Source organism: Anser cygnoides, chromosome 4 (genome assembly GCF_040182565.1).
Source record: "Anser cygnoides isolate HZ-2024a breed goose chromosome 4, Taihu_goose_T2T_genome, whole genome shotgun sequence".
NCBI lineage: Eukaryota > Metazoa > Chordata > Aves > Anseriformes > Anatidae > Anser > Anser cygnoides.
This window is the reverse complement of record NC_089876.1, coordinates 10,587,361-10,613,452: the sequence shown is the minus strand read 5'-3', so window position 1 is coordinate 10,613,452 and position 26,092 is coordinate 10,587,361. Positions and strand designations below refer to the sequence as shown.

Below are 26,092 nucleotides of genomic sequence, written 5' to 3'. Positions count from 1 at the left end.
CCAGTTATTTAATAGCAGCTTTAGCAATCCATTCTAAATGCTACCTGTTGAAAATGCTGAAGATACTCTGACAGGATACCCCCAAGGAGAAAGATTGCAGAGCTAGCTTTTTTATTCCCTGTTCAATTCACTACAGAGATAGAAATAGCTTCATGTTTGCTGAATTTTACCATAAAGTTTATGTGATGAAGTCCAAACTACTCCCCTCTAAGGGTTTTGCTAAGTTGTTTGAATGGAGAGACAAGAAAATTCAGGAAATACTTCTATATCAGACCCTATCACCATTCATCTCCCCAAGCACCTTCGTCCCTACCCTGTTCCTCTTTCTATGCTGTGAGAGGGCTGCATCCCTCAGCATGTCCAGAGAACCCTCTTGCCCTTTCTTCTGCCCAATCAACATGCAAGAAAGCAGTACAAGTTTTAGACAAATTTGGGCAGCAACCCACACAGCTAGCAAAAATGACATGGAAGCAATAAGAAACTATTTAAACAGTCACTAGGAAGTTAAAGCAAACTTAAACGAAACTTTAGTGGGGAAAAAAAAAAAAGAAACAAACAAAAACCAACCCAAGAGCTAAATAAAGCATGGAGAAAGAAGGAAGAAAGCAAACATTTGGGAAGCATATTAAGTTAGCTTGTTTGGGTGAGGCTGCACGGAAACAGACTCAGCTTTGCTCCTGAGCTCTCCGAAAAACAGGATTGTAACAACCACATACTTGCCAAATCCTGCACAGATAACAGCTGTTAGGGACACTCCTTTACTCAAAGTGGAGCCAAGATCCGAGATCTGTTGAAAGGTAACACATTTATCTACTTCTGTATAAGAGAAATGCACAAATAAGCTCCTCTAACTGCGCTGTTGCTGAAGGTGGAATATTTATAAACTAATCATGAGGCATTTCCTGGTGAAAGGTCCTTCCCAGTTGAAAAATGGGAGAGTTAGGTTAGGTTATGTGAAGGTGATGTGAAGTCCTTTTTGGACTAGCTAAGCCAAGCTGGAACAACCAAGTACAGCAGGACCCAGCAAAAGTTCATCTCTTAAATAAGGGCAGGTGAACATAAGGGATTCTCTTTAGAGTGTAAAAGCAGGAGTGAATGGTTGATTGAGGAAGCCTGAGTTTTACTTTAATTTTACGTAAGGACACTGTGTAAAGCAACTATTTTAACAAGGAATTAGATCTGAGTTTTCTGACTTATGTGGATTAAAGTCATATAAAGAAGCTAGAATCCTTTCTAATGAGGTTTTTTTTTTTTGGTACCATCACTTATAATAGACAAAGCTTTTGTGATTGTACTTTAAATACTATAATTCAATTTCTTCCTTTCATTACTTAAAAACTGAACTTGGATCCCTATATTGTTGTTTTCTGAGGCTGACTTTCCTGTAGGCGAGTATTGGTTTGCACTTAAAATGGATGGTTTGATATGGAGATTTTTTGTATGTGTTGGTATATAATGTGGAAGACAGATTTTAAGCCACTGAAGTACCTGTGTTTGGCTTAGCTTTTTGTGTTTAACAATTGGTGACGTCTAGTACCTTTCAGTTATAGGGGGGCAGGGGAGAGACAGAAGGGTTGAAATAAGTAAACTAAAACCATGATCCAAGGGTCTTAAAGGATCTTTGAGCCTGCTTTAAGATATGATTTTTTTTTTCTTTTTTCTAGAATGTTTGAATTCTATCATATAACTATTTGATGTTTTTAATCATATCCTTCAACTGCTTAAATGATCATTCTCCAGGGAATGAAAGTTTTAGAAGAGAAACTTAAAATTATATCAAATGTATTCATCATAAAATCTGCTAACCTGATTAGCTCTTTTGACTGTAATGACTCATGTGTCACTTGACAGAGACTAGTGCTTTGGATCCTCACTGGTAAAGCAGTACCCATGCAATTCCTGATGTGTCTGCCCAACCTAAGGAAACATGCATTAAATGTACAATGACCTATGTTGGTGATTAAGGAAGAGTGAATCCCTGTTATAATTTTTCCTCTCTTCTGTGGGTAAGGTCTATTTGATTATGGTAATGTTAGAGAAAAAGGACAGTTGCATAGCCTACTTTCCTAGAAAATGTGATGAAATAGATTTCATGTCAGTGGAAGAGAGAGGAATCATGCTTAGAGTAACTAAAGAAAAAGGCAAGGGCAATTCTGTTTTCTTATGTTGATGTGGAAAACACGAGGACATGCTAACAAATATCTTTCTTATCTGGGTGACTGTGGTCACCCAGATATTGTTATTTATATGGTATAATGTCAGTGAAAGAAGTTATGGAGGTAGCACTGCCCCTAGTTCTGGACATCTCAGATGGTGCTTGTGACCTAGACCCACAGTTAGATATGGTAGGAACATCTCTGAAAGCTGTATTCCATCTTGGTCTAGTCAAAATATATTCTATTCCAGAAAGGGAAGGCATTGGGGTGGTAAAGCTGAGGGGACTGGCTATACATCCCTCTGAGCCAGACCTTGGATCTGTGTCCTCTACCACCTAGCTGTGTAGCTGGGCTGTGGACACCCTACTGTCCTGCTACTGGAACTGTGGAGCAGGGAAAGTAAGTTTCAAAGAGTAGCTGTTGTTTTCTGGTCAGCTGAAGTTTTAGCACCTTTCTGGAGTTCAGCTTGCTTAAGCTAGCTAAGCTGAGCAATAAGGATGCAACAACTGGGCACCTTATGTAGCTGCCAAAGGGGTAAGAAAAGAGATCAAATTTTCACAAAGAGTCGAGTAAAGGAGGGGTATAACTTTCTCCCCACTGACTGATACATCTCATGCAGATGTATTTGGTACCCTGTTGTATAAGGTAGTGCCCAATCCTGTATTTACTTAACCAGATACACCACATCAATGGCTTCTAAGTAGCATACCTTGAAAGACATGTTTCATGAGGAAAAAAAAAAAAGGAAAAAAAAATGTATAACATGGATATTTGATTATTTAACACTTATAAGAGAAAATGTCTAAGCACTCAACTATTTACAATGCAATTTCATTATCTTTGCCTTTTTGAAGATTGTTTACATTTGAAAACTCATTGTTGTGTGTTTTTTTGCTCTTTTTTTTTTTTTTCTTTTTTACTCCTGTGCCTTTCTGATCATAGGTATGTTTATCTGGATGGTAGCATATCAGACTGGTTGTTTATTGTGCAGGTGTTCTGCATGTGTGTTTTGAAGCCGTCATTTTTAAATAGCAGTTTTAAAGACTTCTCTTACTTCCTTTTAAATGTAACCATGTATAGACCTACATGACTTTGAGTAATTTATCCCATTATATCTGCAGGTTGTTGCTCTTCATTACTCAGGTTTTCAAGGATAAAGAACAAGCAGCTAAAATCAGAGTAACTGGATATGTTTCAGCTCTCTCTCTGGTGGTGAATGTAGAACAAATGATTAGTTACACTGCACTGTAGTTTAGTTCAGACCTTACGTTCAGTGCTAAAGTACTTTGTCTTAATTTAGACCTTGGGCATATAAGCACTTGAGCTTGTGTCTAGAATTACTTACATAAGTAAAGCTATTGACTTCAAAGTTATTGACTACCTGTATGAATAAAGTTCAGTTTTTATAAGGTCAAAGTTCTGGAGCCATTTTTTCTTGACTGTGCAATAAAAGGAGGCTCAGAAAGCTGTGGCTTTTTTACCATTAACAGATTTTTTAACTTTTTATTTTTCTCGTGGCTATGGATCTACAATGAAAATAGCTTTTTATGTTGTTATTCTGGAGATGAACAGAAGAGCAAGAATATCTTTCCCTTCCAGAAATCTCACTCAGTGTGTTCAAGTTACTCAATTTTTTTAGTAGTCTTGTGAAGGTTCTCCTCTGCAGGCTTGGCGGTTTGAAGTAGTGAGGCCTGATCCAAACCTAGTCAAAGCCAGTAGAAAGGCTTTTCCCTCGTTTTTTTTTTTTTTTTTTTAATATTTTTTTCTTTTTTTTTTCTTCTTTTTTTTCTTTTTTTTTCCTTCAGGGACTGTCTTCCGGGATAGACTGTGGTGCTTCCCATTCAAAATGACCATTTGGGCCTGGCCACCCAACCAGTTTGTAACCTAGCAGACAGTACATCTATCCAAGCCATGACCAGCCAGTTTCTCCAAGAGGAGGCTCTGGGAAACAGTATGAAATGTCTTCCTAAAGTCCAAGTAAATAACATCCACACCCTTTCCCTCATTGACTCAGCAGGTCATCTTCTTTTAAAAGGAGATCAGGTTTGTCAGGTAGGCCTTACTTAAACTCATGCTGACTGGGTCTGATCACCAGGTTGTCCTGTTGATGCTATTTGATGACCTTCCTGGCACTGAGGTAGACGACAGGCCAGTAAATCCCCAGATCCTCATTTCTGCCTTTTTTGTAGATGGGCATCACATTTGCTAACTTTGAATCAACTGGGACATCCTCTGTTATCTGGGACTGCTGATAAATTATTGAAAGTGGCTTGGTGAGCACTTCTGCCAGCTCCTTCAGTACCCTTGGTTGTACCTCAAATGTCCTGGTTGCATTGCTGACAGCTACCATCAAAGCTGGGAGGACTCTAACAAGTGCTGACCCTGAGCCCTCGCACCTACAGTGTAAGCTGCAGACATCCCTCCCTCACAATTCCTACTCCATGCTCTTGGCAGACCACTTGACAGCAGGACCTCTGGGTCTGCCCCACTCCTCGTGTGTCCTTCTCACCTCCTAGACAGAGCCATCCCAGCACACAGAAGGTCGGGGAATGAGTGTGATGAGGACTGGCCACCACCAGTGGCTGGTGGAAGCTCTGCTGCAGAAGTCAACTCTGAAGAGAGAGAAGTTCCCCAAAAAACATTACAGGGCTGAAAGTTGTGGTCTTTCTTCAGGTGACAGTTGATGGGAGAGGCTTCAATACCTTGATGAAGGCCTGAGTTGGAGAAACCACCTTAGAAAACTGCCATAGACAGGCATGTGGGGTGGGGTGTTACGTACTGAGAGTGTGGAGGGCCTTGTACACTGTTGAGCCTGAAGGTGGTAAATGGAGCTTTGAACAGAACAAGGAGAATGCTGTAATTGAGATGAAAGAGACATTCTGAAATAAAAGAAAACAATTCTTCAAATAACCAGATAGTTGAAGGAGTGAAATGTTTGTCTGTAATGGGCTTGTCCAGTCCCTGAACTAAGAAAAAATCAATGTCTGAAGTGAGTGCCAAAAAATATAATAAGGAACAGGCAAAGCATTAATCGTCTTTATTAAACGATATTGAATGTCTACAGTCCTTACCAGCCCCAGCTATACTGGCTGCTGAACTAACACAGACTTACCCGCCGTAGCTCACAGGCGGGTTCACTGCCACAGCAGCATGAAAACTCAATGAAAAGACTGCAAATACCTACAAGCACTACTTGGAAATGATTTAGTTTTCTTAGTCAAATCTCATCTTGAATCCATCACTTCATTTTCTTCATATCAATTACTTTCTCAAACAATAACGATGTTTTGCCATAGTAACTTGCTTACTCTGCAGCACAGACTAGCACTTTCTTCAGGATTTTTTTCCCTCTTGCAGGTGGTATTGCAGACACCCAATGCATATCCAAACTACCATGAGAACACAGGATGGCTGTTATAAGCCTTTTTTTTGTCCCTTTTTTTTGGTTTGTTTGGTTGGTTGTTTCATTGCATGTTCTATTCCTGATTTTAAAGTAGTTGAGGAGGTCTCCAGCTTGAAGGAAGGAGGTTTTGTACTTCATTGAACCAGAAAGCTACAGGAATGATGAAGTCTATCTTTAGTGGGGCAATATCAGCTTTTTAGAGTCCCATCCTGCTTAGCTGCTGTCTGAAAAACTTTTTTTGTGAGAGCATCTTGCACACTAATCCTCTATCACCTGAGCATAAGATTGTAGCAGGGAAGCTTTTTCTTCTCTGAATGAAAATCTGATAGAAGTAGACAGGTGCATGGGCACCAGTGAGAAGTTTACCACCTGAGAGGGACTGTGGCCTGTGCCCCTGAGGGACCAGAGCAGCAGGAAAGCCAGGAATCCTTACATGGCAGAAGACACTATCACACATACCAGCTCCTTTGCTGAATGTTGCCTCCTTCAATTCAGGAGTCTGGCTGGACTAAGTGTACCTACAGCAAAACCAAGAGACATGAAGCCTAAGTAAGGGGGAAGAGAGGTGTTTATGTTAGTGTCTTTTTGACTGTGTGTGTCAGTCATCTTCCCAACACCTAAATCAGTTATAAGACACTTGTGTTGACTGGCAGTAAATTACACAAATTTTTCATCTCAGGACTAGGTTATAAAATGGCATGGGATGACTCTAAGAAGTCCATCTGAGGTATCTACTGTTATCCCACTCATCTTGATACGGGCTTTTTGAGCTGGTTGAGTTACCATGCATCAATTCAGAAGTAAAAACACACGGAAATGATAAGTACATAACAAGAACTCCTATTTCTTGTGTTTGTTCCCTTCTAGCAGCAATGAGTTTTTGCAGACATGAAGCTTTTTCCAGTAGTTAGTTTGCACATCACAGTTCTTATGGACTTAAGTTACATCAAAAGAAGGCCTGATATGTACTCCAGCATGGCTTGTTTTTGTGGGTTTTTCTTTTCTTTCATGTTTTGTTATAGCTGGGAAGAAAAACGAAACATTATTTTGTTAAATGTAGACTTTGTTCTTGTAGGATCACCACTTCCTTAATTTTATCAGTTATTCTTTAAACAGATATTTTTACAAAGAAATGGCCTTTTTGTTTTGTTTTCTTTTTTTTTTTTTTCTTGTATCCTCTTTTCTTAATGTCACTGTTCTGTGTGCCTGAGTCACCATCAAAGGCATAATGCTGTTCTGTAAATTTGTTTTCCCTTTTTTTCACATGAACTTCTGGGAAGCCGGAAAAGTACTTGGGCTAAGAACTTCTATAGTCCAGCACTTTGTTCAGTGCACAGGGAAAGGAGGGCAGGGAAGTACATAAGAGGTGGTTATGTGACACTTCATTCCTTGTATTTGAGTGCATGCCTGTAGAAACACTTCACAACACAACACTTGTAGCTGGCGGTAGTGGCTCAGTCATATGACTGTAATGCAATCATCCAAACAACACACTGGATCTGAATCCTCTAATCCCATACATGATAGCCTTCCCCTAATCCCCATAATGTTATTTATGCAACAGAGTTGTACTCTTTCCAAAACTCTCCGTTTTATATTATATGTTTTGTTGTTGTTGCTCTTTGTTTGTTTTTCCCCTGTGGCTTTCCATTCACAGATTGCAAACTGGAATAACTTGGCTTTAATGTCATTGGAAGGACTGAAGTGCTGCAAGTCTTGAGCAGTCTTGATGGTGTTTCTGGTCAGTTGTGTTTGCAGGAGCACACAGGAATGCCAGCTTTTCCAGTTCATCTCTGGTGTCTTTGAGGAAAGTGAAAGCAAATGACAGAAAGTGTAGCTCTAACATGGATGGTGGGCATATCTGAGACAAACTTACATGGTGCAAACTATGTTCATTTCTGTATATATGTCTCTTTGCAGAACTTCATCCCCACAGGATGCAGTAGAAGGTAAGAATTTACTAAGAGAGGCTTATAGCAGAAAGCTGGAGCAGTTAATGGAAAACAAATCTACAAAAGGGTTGCTAAATGGAGGAAAATATCCATGTTGGGAAGTCAATGAGCTGAAAGTAGTTAGGGGCTGGGGGTTCTGAGGGAATACACCACCCTTGCTCTTCCCTTGGCATTCAACAGTGGCTCTAGGTGAAGAGGAAGGTGTTAGACTAGATGGGCCCTTGCTCTGACTATAAAGCTCGTATAATCTAAATATCAGAAAAAATATTGCAAGTACATTCTCTACTGCCAGAACAATGTTGCTGTCTCTCGATATTTTGTCTTAAACACTGAATGAACAATTAGGGTGTCACATGCTTTGAGGGCTTGGTGAGAGAAACATCTCCTGATAATGGTGGAGAATGATGAATTTTTTCTCCTATACTCAAAAGCAGGTTGGTCCCTTAAAATGGATCTTCCTTTTCTATAACGGACTGCTTTCTGAAGGAAGAGGGGGAAGGAACTTTGATACAAGTGGTAGGTAGCAGGTGGATTCGTGTTACAAAGAGAAGTTCAGAAAGACAGTTCAGTGTGACAGTTCAGGCAGGTGTATGTAGAAACGCTGTCAGGCAATGCTTAAGTCATACCAGGACCTATTATTCTTTAAATGATTTGATCTTGATATAAAATTGCTAAATTATCCCTTGGCTCTGGCTAAAAAAGGCATGACATGGGGCTAACAACCACAACTTGGGCTAAGAAGGTTCATTTAATTTAAATTTGGGTACACTGAGATAAGCTGTTTAAACACATAATTCTGGGAAATAGGACAACATTAACTTTCACCTTTTGAAAGGCTAATTATTGTATTATTTAGAGAACTGAATATATAACAAGGCTAAACAATGCTCAGGTGACCCAGTATTTGTTTGTTTGTTTGTTTTAATTAAATAGTGAAACTTCATAGCATAGGTAGTAGACTACTGTTGGAAAGTAGTAAAATAGCCTTTACTATAAAATTCATATTTGTGTACTTAAGGGGAAAATATTCTATAACATTGTCAAGGGTTCTTAATAGCAAAAGAGAATGTGTTTCATTTGATCGGCTGATATGACTCTTGCCCTCAATGGTCAGGTCCTAAACGTCAGCACGAACTCAAGGAGTTTGAGTTGAGTAGTTGAACTTTTTACCCCCAATGTCTTATGAGTAAAGTTGAGCTGACATATATAATTCCACAAGGAGACAATGGAAAACTGCGTAAAAACAGAAATGAGACTTAAGGGCTTAGAGCAGTAGAACTAGACACAGTACGAGCTGCTCTATAACTCTCTTGAGTTCCTATATTTCTTAGATTAAAATAGTGTCTTGTTCTGGCATAAATTCCAGCCTGTATATCTATGATGCAATGAAAAGGAGAGAAGAAATTCAGCTGTGAACGTAAACTGGAGAGTATGAAGAATACAGATATATTAGGGTTTATAAAAAATTTCTTGGTGTCTGAATGAAAACTGAGTAGGAGAGGATACCTCTTGTGCAAGAGGAGACTGTTCTACAAAAACTGGTTAAATTTATCACTTCATTTTTGGTCATTTATTTCAGTGAAAGCCCAAGGAGCTTTGAAACAAAGGGCTGAACTTGCAGGGGAATTTATAGCTTTTCACAAAATACATGATAGTAGTAGTGTCTTCCTTTGTTTCTTTGCACTTTTGTTTAAGAATGTCACTTAGACCACAAGAGATTAAGTCAGATCCCTTCCCTTTTCAAATTCGTCCTGAAGAAACCTAATTATAGGTCTGAAATTACAGGGCTAATGGGTATGCCAGGATGGTCTCTTTTGTATCTTGCTAAAAATATTGTGGCTTGTTGTTTTAGTCTTGTAACTAGAATATAACTTGAGGTCAAAGGGAATCTCAGAGTATTCATTTGGCTGGAACATTGATGGGGGTAGGAAGAGAAGAGAGATGGTTCTCAGTGTGCTGTTTTCCATAATGATTTATACAGCTCACAAAACTGTTGGGAATGTTTAGAAACAAAGTTTATTCCTCTCAATATTTCTTTTTTTGGTAATTGCGTATTAAATCCAAATCACATAGTTTGGACTTGCCTATTTTTGGTGAGAAATGATTTGCCAATCAATTTCTTTGTAATTTTTCTCCTGTACTGCCTGTAGCTTACCTTGGAAAACATATTGATCACTTTCTAAGCAGGGAAGCAACTACTGGGAGAGGTGAACAAATAAAATTCAAAGGTTGGATTTCTGTTCTCTAGAACTGCTCTGTCCTATGAGCTCTTTTGTTTAGAAGAAAATAATTAAGCTCTAACTCTCTTGAGTCTTGATCCCTCTCCATACAAGATGAGGTTAAGTATGTCTGTCTCACTTATTGGCTGCATAATTGCAATAATAGAAGTTTATAGATACATTTATTTAATCTGCATAAATTGTTGAGATTTTTTTCTTGTTCACTATAAGTGTTTCCAAATGTAAACTACTTGGAAAAATTGCAAACAAGTTTAAGCTTATTCCTGATGAGCAAAAGCAGCTGTCTGGGGAGTGGGTTGGTTCTCTTATTTCTAACTGCTGCTTACTGCAATAGGGAAATGGTTGTCTCTTCTAATGCTACATAACAGCGAACCTTATACCTTCTAGACTTATCATTCTATACTCGCTGGACTCTCCCCCACTAGTGTTCACTTGTATTGAATGTTGCTGGAAAAGACATCCAGTTTTTCCCTGGCAAAAATTTATCTGAACAAAATGTTTGTGGGATATACTTCCATTTCTGAATGCTGTCATTGTACTTCTTATATAAAGCCATGGCACTGATCTGTAGATCACAGTTGATGACTTTCAGACTTTCTCCTCTCAAATTGGTCTTAGCCAGCTGTATCCCATAAAAGGTATCTTGAACAGACAGAAGTCTTATGCATCCTTGCACAGACTGCATGTAAGGCCAAATTGTTCTTTCACTTACCTACAATTCCATGTACTATGAAGCCAACATACTAATTGATGCACGAGCTTTTGAATTATTAGCCGCATTCTTCAGTTCTGCAAGTGGGATTTAAATATATCACTTGATGCTGGTTTAAGGATTGGAACTTGACTTTCAAGTCAAGAGCGAGTTTGCAGGGTTTTGAGTAAAACTAGTTAATTAAAGAGATCTTGAAAGAGATCTCGTGAATGTTTTCATCTGCCTGAATGTTGTTTCAGGGGTATTATGATTCACCAGAGTATTAATTATTGATGACCTTATAAGCAATTATTTGGTATGTATTACAAATTATTTATGAAAGTCTATAAAAAAAGTTAATGTTGAAGGGTGGTGGGGGCATACACTTAATCAACTAGTAATGTAACTGGGTCTGTTCAAACTCTCTGCTCAAAGATTTGAAATATTTTGCAAGTTAAAACTAGTCTAAACAAAATGGTGAATATTTACCAAGTAAGCATAACTGCAGAGATATTAGGACCTTTTTAAACTTACCAGGTACAGGAGAAGCTAGCTATTTTGGATCAAATAGTAATATTTGATGTAGATAATAATTTAAAAAAGAAATGGTGGAGCTCTCCATTACCAGGGGCATTATCGTATATGGTTTCCAGATTGCATCTTGCAGCTTCTGCCTCATACCAATTCTCTTATTTACGCAGTTGCAGATTTCACTTATGCTCAGATTTACAGGTGAAACTGATTGGCTTACTTTGGGCAACAATGTTGGTTTAAGCCTTGAAAGCAATAGCATGGATCAGACTGATGGTCTCTGCTAGTAGGGACAGAGAGAGAATCTTAGGGAAGACTACAAGAAGCAGTGTGTTTGTGCACACAGAAAAGTTCATTTTCCTGTTCAGCCTAAGACATTTTCAGTCCAGGTCTGTACCTGTCATGTTATTTATTGATCGACCTAACCTCAAAGAAACCAGCTCTTTCTGAAGCAATTCATACTTATGCCCTTTAGCCATTCTATTTGTACTTTGAGGAGATGCAAAACAAGCTGAAAATTTGGCACCAAGCTAAGTTTCAGCACTGAAGAGCCTGGACACATGTGAGAACTTCAAGGATTCTACAGATTGCTGAACAAAATAACTCTGCTTTCAAGCTTTTGTCTTGCTACTAAGAAGTGCTTGCCTGAGGAATAAACTGTAATGCAACAGCCCCAAGTGACCTGTACCCTGCTTCTCTGCTGTGTTCCAGTGAGAATGGAAGCAAATATAAAAGGCTCTTTGGCGTTTTACATAAGGGGTTTCAAGGCATATATGCAGTGTTATCTTTACTGGCCTCAAACAAATCTAGCCTGTAAGATCACTCAGAAGTGTTAGTTATTCACCATCAACTTTGATTCAAATCTTGGTGCTCAGACTTTGAGGAAATGAACATTTACTTTGCATAGTTCAAAAGTAATTTTCAGTAGCATCACTACACTTCTACTGAACTCTTTCCAAAACCTCACTCTGAATTAATTATTGTACAGATAAATGGTTACTTGCTGGAAATTGGCTTGCTTATTTGCATCTAAGAGAAGAAATCAATTAAATAATTAACTGCTGTGTATTTGACAAGACATTATTATAGATAATTAGTTCTTTCATGAATATATAATTGATGTTATTTTTTTCATATTTTTTGTGACAAATAATGAAAAAAAAATATGTACTTTTAAACTGAAACATAATTTAAGCTGTAAGCCTAGGTAGTGTGCACTGGAACAAATTTCCCACAATTTATGAAAAAAGATGTATGCTATATGCCTGACTTTAATGCACACAGATACATTTGAGGCCTGCAATGATTTTAATATTGTTGTTATTAATTTCAAGAAGTTTACTTCAGTAAGTTTTTTTTTTTTTCAGACAAAATTTTTCATTTTTTTATGAGATCAAGAAAATGCTGCTTGCTCCTCTACCTGTTCTTCCCACTGAGAGCTCTTTCAAACAAGATCCAGCTGAGATATATCTGTTATTTGTATTGCTATCTAGGATATCAAATTCTACAAATTACATTAATATCAAAAGCTATGCAAAGACAGATTTGTTTTACTCATGTGGTAGGAAAAGCTGCTCAGCTTCAGTACCAGAGATCTAGCAGCATGGCACCAGAGGCATTGTTAATTATGCTCCATAAGAAACTGCTTGTTGATAGTCACAACAGAAACATTACCAGGACAAGATAACAATCTGAAGAGGAGTTCTCTGCTCACCTTCTGTTGGGACTGAGTTCCAGGAAAAGGCTGGCAGGTTTGCTGGCCAGAGTATTTCAGAGAGCACGAATGCCTGCTGGGCTGCTGCAGACTACTAGACTCATTGTGTGCATGTTACCAAACAGCAATGAGTTGATTATTTATGTGTGCATGACCCTGAGTAGAGTTTGATTTTAATTGACAACCTGCATACTATTAAGCAAACAGAAGAGCATAAAAAACTTGCTAGAATGCAATATTTCACAGAATCACAGAAAAATCTAGCAGTTATTCTTCCTCAATGCAAATGTATTCTGATTTCTAGAATGTGATTTCTACGTTATTTTATGCATTTTGAAACAAGTAATTTCAGTTGATTTCCCTGGGTAATATTTCATATATTAGAATTTGAGTCCCTCAGTGATCTCAAACCATAAACAGTGAATGGCCAGATACTTCTGAACTACTGCTTGTCCAGCTTCCTTTTCTCTGGCTCTTTTTAAGCACATACTTGCTAATAGTCTTCCACAAGGGTTATGCTTTTAGGCCAAAGTATGTGTATATATGTATATATATATATACACATATATATGTATTATTTAAGAACTGAGCAGATTATTTTATTTTCATAAAATTTAAAGCAAAACACAACCCTGTTTTTCAGGGGGATAAACCTGAGATCTTACCAAATGGAAGCAGAGTTCAGTTCAGTATGAAGAGAAACTCACTAGCTTAGTTAGGTACCTCAGACATGCTTAACCCCATTCCTCATCTTAAGCTAATTACAACTTTCTTGACAGCTGTCCATAGTTGTTATGTTATGATCACTTCCAATTAGCTGGCTTGAACTACTTACAGAAAAAGATATAAGCAGATGTTTACAAAGGAAGAAGCAGTTGCTGACAGATGAGTTCTGTAAGACCACAAATTTGTTAGTAACACTGCTTTTAAAATATGTATTTTAGTGCTACACTGTTTTGTCTCAAAACTGAATTCCACCAGATTGAAAGGCAGATTTCCTTGATTTACAGGATGTTTTTCATTAGTTTTTGGAGGTCTTGGTATTTATGAAGATGACAATGCCAGCAGGAACATTAGATTACAAAGGTAACTCTGAAAAGGTCAGCACGTCTGACATGCAATTTGTCTTGTTCAATTAGGCTTTGTATTGATATCCTGTCTGTCTGATCTGTATAAATGATGTGTGGGAAATTGTATGTTTTTGTGGCAAAAGGGTTAAAATGACAATCAGAGCATTGAACACCTCTAATGACAAAGCCGATACACATTTAAGCTACAGTATGTGATTCTGTGTTGGCTTTGAACATTAGCTCTTGTAGTCTACTTGATTTAAGAATTTAAAAGGTAAAAGAAGTGTCCAGCTAAGGCATCTGTAAATCAGTTAAGAAATATTTGGTTTTCATTATTTAACAGAATGAACAGATATCTAGAATTAATCATTAATGCATAAGGCATACTCACTGCATCTTTCTTAATCTGTCTGTTGCTATGATTCCGCATCGTATTGTAGAATTCAAAATATATCGACCTATATAATCCACCAGAATGCTTGCTCCACGTATTTACTGTCTGCTTTTCAGTGGAACATAAAGAACAGCTGTCTAAATTGATTTGCTAGGAGAACTGAAGGGACTATAAGTGCCTCAAGTTTAAATAAAATAGGTGTAAGCAGCAAATAATTCAGGGGAATTAGAATTTCAAATCCAATCCATTTCAATTATCTATTGTGGTTTGCCACTATCCGAGGATTTTCTACATTTGTTGTAACTTCGTGTTCCAACAACTCTGAACTTAAATAGGAAATGATGAGAAAGAGTGGGAGGTAATCTTCCCCGTGTGGTCGCAGCAACCTGCCTGATTATTTTGTGGGATGGACCTTCTTCATCTTAATGAAACAGAAATACTCATTTATTATTCCACTTTACAAAAGAACATTGCAGCAATTCAAGTCAATTGGAATAAAACTTATGACAGTTTACTTCCTGCTAGTCCTAAAGCTACTGGGGAGCATAAAAGATTAATATTTGAAACAAACAACTATGGTTCTTAAATCTTTCAGAAGGTATTTAAAACTAATATTTGAAGCTTCTTTTATGGACTATTTACTTATAAAATGACATTGAAAGTTTGTTTTAATCATCTTTTATGACTCATTTTGAATTCATTACTCTTTTTGGTGACTAAAATATTGAAAACACTTACCAGCTCATAGAAAATCACGTTTATTTTAATTTATTTAATATTCCTGTAATATCGATTAAAGTGTCTAAGTATTTAAAAACTTTTGGACTATCTGGACTATTGTCCTCTTGTACCAAACCACTTTTAATCTCACATAACTTGCCTTACTCCAATTTGTCTCATAAGCAATCAAAAAGCCTGTGTGTGTCTGAAAGCTGAATATCACTTTGACCCTGATTATGCAACCATTTTTTTGGGGAGAGTCAGTCAAGAGAAGAAAGATAATGTACTTCTCTCTGAGAAGAGAGGCTCCAGCCTTGCCTGTTGGTGGCTGGGATGGCACTGTGTTAAGTGATTACACAATGTAACTGATGTTACTCAAAAACTTTGCCTCAGTCTTCACGCCAGTCAGGCTTCCCACATCTCTCATTACACCTGTAGATGAGGGCTGGGGGAGCAAAGTCCTTTCCACTGTAAGCAAAGAGCATATTTGAGACCAACTGATGAAACTGAACAAGTACAAGTCAATGGTGTCTGATCCAAGGATAAATCATACCTGACCAATTTGGTGGCCTTCAATGTTAGTGACTGCATCAGTTGACAAGGGAAGACGGACTGATGTCATCTACCTAGAATTCTGTAAGGCCTTTGATACCATATAACCATATAACATCCTGATCTCTAAATTGGTGAGATACGGATTTGATGGGTGGACCATTTAGTGGATAAGGAATTGGCTTGAAGGTTACACCCAGAGAGTGATGGTCAATGCCTCTATGCCCAAGTGGAGGCTGGTGATGAGCGGTGTACCTTGGGGGTCGGTCCTGGGACCAGTACTGTTTAATGTTTAATGTCTTTATCAACCACATAGACAGTGGGATTGAGTTCACCCTCAGCTAGTTTGCAGATGACACAAAGCTGAGTGGTGCAGTTGATATAATAGAAGGAAGGCATGCCATCCAAAGGGACCTGGACAAGCTTGAGGGTGGTGAGGCTCTGGCACAGGCTGCCCAGAGAGGTTGTGGATGCCCCATCCCTGGAAATGTTCAAGGCCAGGCTGGATGAGGCTTTGGGCAACCTGGTCTAGTGGGAGGTGTCCCTGCCCATGACAAGGGGGCTGGAACTAAATGATCTTTATGGCCCCTTCCAACTCAAGCCATTCTATGATTTTATGATTTTCCTTTTTTTTTTTTTTCTTTTCCTCTTTTTTTTGGGGGGGGGTGGGGGTGGGGGATTGGGTGGGTGGGTGGGTGGGTGGGTGAGGGGGGTGGGATGGGGGAGTAATGAAACCAGAACACTGAGTCTTAGATCAGGCTAGAAAGATTCTGCTTCCCTCACTGGAAACTGGCTGTAGGAATTCACATTTCTTGTGCGTTGTATCAGGAACTGAGAAAGAGGTTGGTTGCTTGTACTTCATATGGTCCTTTAATAATTGGATACATTCTGTATCCCTTTGTAATTGAAAAGGATGCAATGCTGTTCAGGATGCTAGTTCTGTTCCTGTTGTTGCTAAGGTTTTGCAACATTGGATAAAACTTGTTAAATTCTTCTCACATTATGAATACCTCTATTTTAATTGTCTAGGTAGGAGAAGGAACCCCTCTGAATATAAATGGTGGATCAAAAAGTTAAAGATGCTCTTGAAAGCTTCTATTAGCTCTTTCTATGTTGTACATATCTTTAGAAATCAAAGTAAATGGGTAAGAAGAAATTTCAGATATTTCCAATATCCATTTATGAATTAGAAAGTAGTAGTATTTCATTACTCTGTGGGTCTTGCTGCTTTGAAAGCATGTCAGAAACTTTAAGTAGATGAGAACTGAGTCTTCCAATGACTGGAAATAGTGGCCTTACAAGGAACACTGGAGAGGTGTCTGTGATTTTAATCAATCTTGAGAGATGAACAGGGTATAACTGCCTTTATGGGAGGAATATATCCAGAGCTAAGGGGCTCTTGTTGGTGAAGTAAGGGGACTTATAGTGAAACTTTAACAAGAACTTACATTTGAGAAGTTGATCCAAGGCAAGACTTGGACTAAATAAAAATAACATTCTTGTCCCCTCTTACCTCCCTCATAAAGACTACAATTATTCCAAAGACTAAAATACTAAAAGTAAAAAGCCCTTTTGGAAGAGATAATGATAAACTTATTTAATTTTCTTTTTGTCTCTTGTTGACTTTGGCATGCTCGTGGAGAAGGACTGTAAGAATCGTAGTAATAAGAAAACTACAAATGTAATAAAATAAGGTTGGTATCTATTTTGAGTAAAATATGTTAGAGGTGTGAACGCTTGCTTTTTTTGATTTAGCCTTATACAAATGCCAGCTCTGTAGAAAGTAGAAGAAGTATGGGAAGAAAAATATTTTTGACTTCCCATTATATCTTATGCAGCTAATGAAATCTTACTGTATATTAAAAATAATAACAATAATAATAATAATAATAATTACCACACCTGAAAACAATTAAGAAACCAATTCAGAACAACATATTTGCTATGAACTTTTTTCATCTACCCAAATGTTTTGATGTATTTTAGTAGAAAGAAGAATCCACTGGTGGTCTTCAGACAGAAACTACTTAGGAAGTGTTTTGTCTTGTAAGACAGGAGTACCAACTCTTCCCAAGATGCAATTATTTTGAATTGAAAGTATTGCATTTGCAAATATTTAACAATCCACAGGGTTAATCCACAGGGACCCAGATATCCTGAGAACACTAGGAAGGTTTTATTGAAGCCCTGGTGTCTGACATTAGTCTGTCCATCTATGCTAAAAAGAGCACTTCATGGAAACATATCCTGTAAAATAATGTATATGGAACACATGATCTTCTGAAAGACTGTTCAGTTTTGAATGAAATATGTTAAGCTTATGTCCTATATGCAATAACATCTGAGAAGTAGTTGTTAGTAGGCAGCAGAAGGACTATACTCCAGGAAGAGCCCTGCTCACCTACAAAACAGAGCCTTTTTTTTTTTTTTCGGTCTGTAAGTTAAAAGCCAAATGTGTCAGCAAAACAGTTCACTTTGTGCAAGCCTGTCTATAAAAATTGACTGTCTCTGTACTCAGTCCCTGCCCACCAGACCATCTGCTGTTGGACTGCTCTTGGGAGCAGTGAATGAACTGAGAACATAGACCTGTGAAGGATGACAGATTGCTGTTTGGGTGGATTTGGGGACATGTTTTGGTGGGGATGCAGAAGCTTGGCTTCATTCTGCATCCCAGCAAAGTTAAAGCATCCAGATTCTCTGCAGGGCAATCTGACATGGGTTTTCTCTGGCTTACTGGGAATCATGCACTTAATACTTGGAATATTTTTGATGACTGATAAATAACTGTAATTTGAAAGGACTGGAATGCTTCATTCTGGAAAAATGCCATAATATCACACTAATTGGAGTTTTCTGTGAAAAAAAAAATAAATCAAATTCTGGAAAAAATAATGAATTTTCAGGCTTTTTCAAGGGAAGGCATATGCTGACATGCTGATGGCTCTAATCAAAATGATAGTAAAGCTTAGTATTCACTCTTTGGTGGAGGTAGTTCCATCATTAGGTTTTTAACTTGTTTAGAAAGTAAATTATGATATCTGAGCATTCTGTGGGTTTAGCCGTGCCAGGAATGTACAACCTAAGTTAAAGGTAGTATTAGATAAACAGTTCTTGAGAAAGTTTTGGAAAAGACTCTCAGCACATTACCTGTCTTACACCACAGTGAGTCTGTGATATGCCACGCCTGCCCTGCTTATACCGAGAGCTGTTATCTATCATTCATTGCAAGGGATACCCAGATAGAAGGCTCCTTGATTCTGGTAAACTAACTTCTTGCTAAACTTCCATGACAAAAAATAAATAGTTTCTTGTGAGGGGAGGTTTTTAGTATAGGTGCATATGCATAAGTCTGTATAACTAATATGGGGTAGTAATTAAATGTAATAGCCTTCAAGTTTTAAAATAATGAAGGGAAAGTGACCAGATCTTGCCCGTATAGGCTCTGCAGTTTTTGTGGGTAAAATCTTTGTTCTATTGACACTAAGCACCTTCAGAGTCAATGGTTAAATTTTTTGCATTACCTGTAACCCAAGTTATGACAATTCAAAACCTTCTGACACTTCAGTTGGCTTCACTTGTTCGTGACCGAGAGGATGCTGCTGGGGAATCTCTGCTGCAGCGCTGGACTTCACTGGTATTTTTTCAAATTATTTATTTGTCTACACAGTGATTGTGAATCATGTGAGAAATAATAATGTAAACAGGTTTCTCTACTGTTAGACACCTGAAGTCAGTGGGTCAAATGGAAGGACTTTTTGAATGACTGCTTAGATTCTAACTCTTCAAATCTGTATTCAATTTTTATAATTACCATGATGTAACAGATAAGTTTTTGGTCAATGTGAAAGCTAAGAAAATAAACTAATTAGTATTTGTATGGCCTTGCTCTTTCTATTTACACCATCCACTCCTAAATATGGTGCTTCTGGTAGACTCCACCTGTGCATGTGTTACTGGTCTAATACATTTAGTAGCTTAAAACCTTTAAAATAGGAGATCTCATATTTCCTCTTTTTTCCTAAGAAAATCTCTTTTCTTTCTCTGGAAACTACTTCTAGATGATGATATGCATTCTCATTCTAAATGATGCAGCAGTTTAATTAAGTTAATAAATCTTATTTAATGTCCAGAATTACATATGGATTTTCTAGGTTTCATCTAAAGTTGTTCTGCAGGAGGCAATTCACTGCTTCTGGAATAAAGTGTTTTTTTTTTTTTTTTTTTTTTTTTTCCAGAAAGACTTGGTCTGTTTCTTAATTGATAGCTTACTGCTTAGCTTACTGTCTCGTTGATCAGTGAGTTAGTCATGGGCAATGACTGTTCTACTAAATAACACAAGGCCATGGCACAGATGTAAGCTGTGTTACATCACAATTATCAGTACTGTTCAGTTTGTTCACATGATCTCTGGTGTCCTTCTGGGGCCTGTAGCAGCTAGCACTGGCCCAGAATGCCATCAGAGCAACTTTCACATGCAGATCTTTTTCGTCAATAGGTTTCAAATATGAGCACACCAATATGCATCCAGCAACTATGGATGAGTGACAGTACAGTTGAGACACTACAGCCTTGGTCAGCAAGGAGAAAGGGTATTTTTCTCTACTAGTGCCTTCCTCCTTTGAATATAGCTGGTGGGCATCTCAGGACTGTGATGAACAATACACGGCTCAGATACACCTCTAGGCATAGGAAAACAATGGTTGATTGTGCTTATCTCTTCAAACTTCTACTGATTATTCTGAGTTCGTGGCTGCTTGGCTCTCAAGAGGAAATCATTTTGAATCCTAGTATTGTAAAAATATTTGTAGTAAAATATTTGGGTAATGGGCTAGAGAGAAACGAGCAACCCACTGGAAAGTAGTTTATCACCAGCACTGACCCTGCCACCCAGCCACATGGCAGAGCTCTAGGGAGACAAGTTATAGTTTCTATGCTTGCTCTACCTGACTGTAAAGGATCTACCGATATAGACTGGAAGGAAGTAGCTCCTGACTCAGTTTCTGGAGCAGTTTCCAGGGAGCCACTGTACTGCTCATACAGGCACAGACCACATCTCTGTCAGGACCAGGTCCTGCTCAGTGAACAAGCTATGCTGGGAGACAGAGCAGTCTGATTAGGTAGGTGGGATGTCTCCTGCACCATCATCTGCTTGCCTGGATGTACAGTGCTAATATACTTGGCCAGATGGGACTGAAGTCCCAGGCTGCTGAAATAGAAACTAGGAAGGAAAACAGGAACTTTTCCTTACCTGTTCCTATGCATACTTGGATGATATCTAATTAAATAATAGCTAAATATATATATTTTTCCTCCCCCTCCCTTGTGTTGATGAAATAGCTTTTTAAAAGATTATTTGAAGAGAGCAGTTGTAAATAGCTAAGAGCTGTGTCATTCGCTTTCAACTGGGGAGTTACAGAGACTGCTGCTGGTGGGATGCTGGCAGGATCTTGTGTAGGGAAAGCGTGAGCAGAGAGATTGTAGTGAGTTGTATGTCAAGAATAGAGAAAAGGGGATTGGAATGCAGACCCTCAAGTATAACAGTGGTCTGCATGACTCATGAAAAAGAAGAGTTGACAGTTGGGACTGTCAGAATGAATTTAATCTCTTCCTTGTATATAGCATGCGGAAAGGCAAGGCACGGGCAGAAAAGAAGCTGTGTTTGTTTAGAGAGAGAGGGGGTGAATGCTGCAAATTGCTTGTGAGGGTTTTAATGGAAGTATGCCTCATCCAAACTACCATCTCTGGTCCTGGAATTAGAAGAGGCAGACAAGTGTGCAAGGCCATCTGTGCCAATGAAGACAGGCAGGATGTATGGGAAATTGAAAGTCCAGTCCTGCTGTGATCCCTTTGCCTTGTATGAGGCTGCTGATGAGCAATTGTGTTGTACAGAAGGCAATGACATTATGAACATTGTTGATTGCATGACTTTCTAGGCTGTCTCTGTGTTCACCACCTTGTGGCCAACCAGCTGGACACATGCTCCACTGAAACTAGTTGTTGCAAACTGGCACTAGAACCTATGGTCAGAAAGGGAAAACAATGTTTTGTGTGTTATTGTATACAGCCAACATTCTCAGCAACATCCTGTAATTCGAGGCAGGAAGAGAATATGCCCTGTGTAGGTCTCAAAAAAATAAATAATAAAAAAAAATGGAGCATTGCTATTGACACAAATTAGAAAACCTATGGGAACTCTAGATATGGAAGAAATGAGTAAGCTATGAAGCCCCTAACTGAGTGCATCTTGCCAGACTCCAACCTGAAGAAGGGGGCAGGACTACAGATAGACTATGGAAGACATCTAAGGATGTCTCTCAAACATAATGAGAAAATGCAGGAATAGCTGTAATACCCATGGCAGATGGCAGGATGTTGTCACACCCAGTGCTCAGCACAGATTTCAAGCCTACAAGCATAGAACAAGGTGTGATGAATGATTTCATGCTCTACCATCTGCTTTATCAATGGACCATGGTAAGTGTGACCACCCATAGAGCTGTGAAGATTAATAAGGGCTAAAATATATCAGAGGTACACTGAGCCAGGGCTGGCTACCAATGATTTGCGACTTGGATGTAATGATTGTTTTGGGTGTGACTTTCAGCTGTGTGGGTATGTATCAGTCTGTGCCATTTGGCCCTGGAGCCCAAGAGGTGGTTCTTGGCCATCTTTTTGTCAATATAAATAAGTTTGTCTGGATTTACTAAGCTTTACCTTTTCTTCACCTGAATCTGTTTCCATTCTCAGAGCTCTAACTGCATGTCTTTGAGAATGCATAGAGAACAGGTGGAGTACGAAAGAAAAAGTAAAGGGCAGATTATAGGGGAAAGGAGTTTGTAGAATTATTGACTTGTCAGCTTAACTTCAGATAAGAGAAAAATTCTGGAATGGAAAAAATCAAACCATCTGTAAGCTCCTGGAAAATCATCAAAGAGATGAGTAGCCGCCAACATGGTTCATTTGTTCAACCCAGTTCCCTTCTGTGACAGAGTAACTGGCCAGTGGATAAAGGAGAAGCATTAGATGTTATATTTTGAGATTTGTAAGTCTTTTGCAACTCCCTTGCATCACACTTTCAAAAATATGCATGGAAATTAAATTACAGGGTGTAATGTCAAACCAGTTGGATAATTATGCCCAGAAAATTAATCAAATATCTGACCCAACAAAAACATGAAATGAGGTTTCACAGGGTCTTCTGAACAGAATAGTGAGTTAGCTTATTCTTTATGATTTTAATAGCAAGATAGAAGCAAGCAGAGTGATGTTATTACTGAGCTAGTCCTTCAGTCTTGATAAACTCAGGATATAATAAAGAGATAAAAATTGAATTTAGAGGGGGAAGTGTAAGGTATTCAGTTGGGACAATCAATAGAACAAAAATGTGATGGGTAATGTTGTGTGGTTCAGAAAGTTTCCTGGAAAAGGAGATGGGGAAACAGGGGATTTGGCATGTGATAGTAATCAGAAGTGTCATGTTGTTTTTTTGGCATAGGAAAGAAGCAAATGTCACACCAATAAACAAACATTTATGTTGTCTGCAAAATACAGACTGTACTTCCGTTATGCTCAACATTATCAAGGTCTTAGCTGTAGTGTTATGCCTACTTTTGGGCAGTACACTTCAAAGAAAATTCAGAATGGAGATTTTCCAGAGGAGAGAGATTGGAATTATCATTTGTTTTTAGAAGTGGTGTTCTTGGATGAGAGAAGGCTGAATGTGACAGGTCTTCTAAAAGAAAAAAAAAACTGTTATGAATCTGTTCATCGAGACTGTTACACACAAGATGATAAACTTTATTAGTGGGTTCAGATCACAGGAAGGATGTTCAGTACGTATTTTCATTTCCTATCTTTCCTGAGCTTACTGGTAAGGCATTGTAACAATGCAATGGGTTGCTGGAAGTCTGTGGTCTCTCTGCCTTGGATATCTTATAGGTGAGACTAAAGAAGGAAGCTTAGCCCAGTGTTTTGACTGTTTTATGCAGAACTACTTATCGACCAATATTCATTACAATTTTGCTAGTTTATGCAAAGGACAAATTCTTAACAAGTTGAACAAAAATTCTTATTTTGATATCAGGAGTCTTCCTGGATGAATTTTAGTCTGGTTAGGGAAAGCAAGAACTTGAGGCAAAAAGAAGAAAATGAAACAGGAGAGGAAGGGAGATAGCTGGTTAATTCTGAGGAAAGATGAGAATAGTATATGTTAACTGGGTTCAAGAAAGTCTTCTGAATGTGTCCACAATGCTCTTGCTTAATTCCTTTTGCTTCTTAAATATATCAAATTCTTCATATGTACTGGACCTCTCAGGGCGCAAGGTCCAAAAAATATGCAGATCTCTTTATCCTGGGGCCTTATTCAGGACTATATGGACTTGCATCTGTGCAAACCACCTCCGTAACCTGCCAGAAGGTGACCTGGGGGTTTTGCATTTCTTGTTAGGTGTGCGACCCTGACCAATACTGCTTCTAATGCAAGCAAATACATGTGGCTCTACAGCAGTGCCAAAAATAGACATGGTACAGCTTTGCTGCTGTGAAGTTACATAGGACCTGAATAAGCTTCTGGTCCAATAGCAAATCCCTGAGTTTGGGGCCAGGCCTATACTTTCAGCAAGAGGAGAAAGTACTGGAAAATCCAGCATTCCAGCCAGTCTCCTGATATTTGCCACCTTGCACCCTATCGAAATTTAAAGTCTGGCTGACTATTTGCATATTGCTGCACAGCCCGTGTTAGGACTAGTTAAAAGGCATCTGTACAGTGTGATGCAGCTCTTGGGACTCAGATTGGCTTATACCTGCAGACGGAAGGGGTGTATACTGGTGATACAGCTCTCTTGCGAACAAATGTTGGCTGATCAGACCTCCATCACAATCCAGCTAATGTTAAGTCTTAGATGTCCACTGGCTGGTGACAGTTTAGCTGGAAAGGCTATGGAGGGAGAGGAGAACCTCTCCTCTACTGGTCTGGCTTCTCACTAGGGGGTGGGTTTTCCTTTGAGAATGCTTCAGGGACACTTCCATGTCTTCTTGCTGAAAGTATTGGACACTACTTGCAAGTCTGTTGGGTGTGACCATGAATTTTAGAGAAAACATGTTATGCATAGTACATTCAACAAGTGCTAGAGTGTCACGCACATTATATACAACATTATATAGGCTATGCATCGGGTTAGGAATTTTTTTTTTCACACTATGTGACAGTGAGGTTATAGACAGCTCACCCTGCAAGAAAGGGCCAGCCTATCCTTAACTAAGTCTGCAGTATTTGGCTGGCAGGATGGAGTGCTCCCCCTTGCTGGTATGTTCCACAGTAAATATTGATCCTGCTTTGTTGGGCTGATACAGCCTTTCCATGATTTGGCACAGGAATTTAAGCTTTGGGAGCATTGCAAAGATGTACTTCTTTTTATCTTCTGTAAGTGTGCTGAAACATAGCCAAGTTACCAGGCTTCATGCTGCTACTGCCCTGCTTGAGGGAAGGCAGAATGGTTCTTGCTGGTCACTAGAAAACAGCAGCATTTATATCCATCGATTGCACCTCAGCACCTCTCTTTGTTGATGCAGCTACCATGGGCTGGCCTGACTGTAGCTAAGTCTGTAAGGTACAAACAGGTATATAAATAGTCATCTCTGTTAATGCCATCGCTTGGCAGCAGAAGAGAGGACGGGGTGTAGAGGTCTCATTGGCTCTTATCTAGAGCGGAGCTCGAGCTTTTTAAAACTTGACTTACTTACAATAAAGAGCTAATGACCTTCAGAGGTCTGAGTTTATTAGGAAGAGTGTTGTCAACAAAAGTGTTCAGGGATAGATTGCTACTGTTCAGACAGCCTGTCATCTGTACATGAACCATTTTTTCCCCTCCTGCCTACTCTTTTCTGGATAGAAGGAAGAGAAAGAACCACTCCAGTCTGAATTGTGCAAGGAAGAGGACATGGAGTTTAAAAAGGGGCCCCAAGGAGAGAAAGGGGTTTTAGGAGAAGAGAAGAGCTAAACAAGAGCACACGCGAGTGAAAACCTGGAAATTTAACCAGAAGTTTTGTGTCTCTGTAAAGTAGTAAGTATCTGCAAAGTGCAGGGGCTTCCAAACCTTGATATCCTGGCAGGGTATCTATTAGCCTTAAATGTCAGAAGCACAAAATTGCATGTTGGCTAGTGGTGTGGTAACCCTCCTGCTGCTGTGGTTCACCTTTGTAGAAGATAACCCTGTTACTGCCAATTTGTTAGGTCTGTGGTCTGGTCCTCAAGGTCAGTGCATGACTCAATTCTTGATGAAAGAAGAGATTAGTATCCTACGTTACACCCTACACGTTGCATGACATACTCCCTAGTTTATCTGTTTTTACCAATTTTTTTCCTGCCTATGTGAGCAGATTAATGTGCATATATGCAGAGCTGAGCTTGCAATAAATGTCCCATGAAAAATCTCATTTTTGCATCCTCAGGGCATGCTTTTATTTATTTATTTAAACAAATAATCTCTGAAGTCTGTAGAAGACATACATAAGTATGTGTTGTGGTGTAACCTGCGAGCCTGTTTACTGAGATATAACTCTTTATTTATTGCTTTGACAAAGTAAGATGATGTTTATCATGAAAAGCTACATTGACCTCTCACTGAGTGCTAACTCATGGGCTTGCACATATTTCCTGTGATGAAAGTAG

The 26,092-nt window shown here is 38.7% G+C and overlaps 1 long non-coding RNA gene across 1 annotated transcript in view; it reads left to right on the top strand.

The window, feature by feature from the left end:
* Positions 1-382: 382 nt before the first annotated feature.
* LOC125185074 (uncharacterized) overlaps positions 383-26,092 on the top strand; it is an 84,767-nt gene continuing 59,057 nt past the window's right edge. Inside the window, exon 1 of the long non-coding RNA XR_010830948.1 lies at positions 383-797. This is a non-coding gene — a long non-coding RNA (uncharacterized lncRNA). The remainder of the gene's footprint in view (positions 798-26,092) is intronic.